Raw genomic sequence first — 1,322 nt, 5'->3', positions numbered from 1 at the left:
TAGGCAAGTGCGTCGGAAGAAAGATTCTGCGAAAAAACCTACTGATCAGTATGTATTATTTTTTCCATTGATTCATATTAAAACATTGCTCCATATTCACCGTATTATTATATCTATTTAATGCGTTATCATATACTGCGAACGCTTAATAACACATCCTTACAATAATCATACTTAATTACAGCTATATGATGTGATATAATAGTTAATAACTGTATCTCCGTCTTCACTGTGAGACATGTTCAAATTGCCTTTTTCTATTATCATCCTACAGGCTGCTTAGATCACAAAAGTGAAATCGACAGGAGCCGATCGCCTGAACTCACTGCAGGCCCAATCAATGTAAGACCGAAATGTGTTACAAAAACTTATTTCACGCTGTCTTAAAGCCCGACAACACAGGCGCGCAAAAGAATCAACTTAAATCACGACTTTGTCGCCGCTTTTATTTCACGTAGAATTCCATAATGTCGGAGATAACTTCACATGCGTTGCGTTATTGCGGCGGCTTTGCGGTTACGCGTATATGTGTGTGCGCATGTGTGTGTCCAAGTGTGCACGCGAACGAGTTCCTGTGCATTTGCAATAGTGAGTTTTCCGGACACAACGACAATAATAATAATAACAAGATTGGTAACAATACGAAATAAGTGCATCCTTTGGTCGTTCCGCGTATCGGTTGCTTGACCATACTTTACCACTCCGGTTAATGCGGGTTAGTGGTGGTGGGAGGTCGGAATGGGGGGGGGGGTGCGTGAGCGGTTCAGATATTAGTCGCCCTGATGTTTGTTCGTCGCTATCGGGAATCGAACTCAAGCCCCCGGGTATATAGGGCCCTGTGCTCGCGGCTGAGCTATCACTCCACCCCTGGACATTGTACATCGGGCTACAAGCGATTGTTTGATTTGGTTCAATAAAAATAAAAAAATAAACAATTGATTTTAAAAGCGGTTATCGACAGATCGGGGATAAAAAAAACGATCACTTAACTTTAATGTCCTTATTTAGCCTGGTTACATCACTTTCACGTTGCTTATTATTATTTTCTTTTGCAAATTAACGATTGCATGAGGCCGGAGCAAAGTTCATGATTGCGAATCGTTCTCAAACTTGGTATCAGGGCTCGCGGCAATGGCACTTAGAAGTGACACTGCTCATGCCGTCTTTAACGTCTATGTACGTTGGAGCGGACCCGCCGCTTTGTTTACGATGAACGCGGCCTTGGTATGGAAGCGAGAACTCGGGTTAACGCTCGCTCGCTCAAGTCGCGAACGGCCCAGAAGTTGTTTTTGTTGAATATGACAGAGGTTCGGCAAACTGCG

This window comes from Lampetra fluviatilis, chromosome 12 (genome assembly GCF_964198595.1).
Source record: "Lampetra fluviatilis chromosome 12, kcLamFluv1.1, whole genome shotgun sequence".
Taxonomy (NCBI): Eukaryota; Metazoa; Chordata; class Hyperoartia; order Petromyzontiformes; family Petromyzontidae; genus Lampetra; species Lampetra fluviatilis.
The sequence above is the reverse complement of the archived record's forward strand: the minus strand, read 5'-3'. Positions refer to the sequence as shown.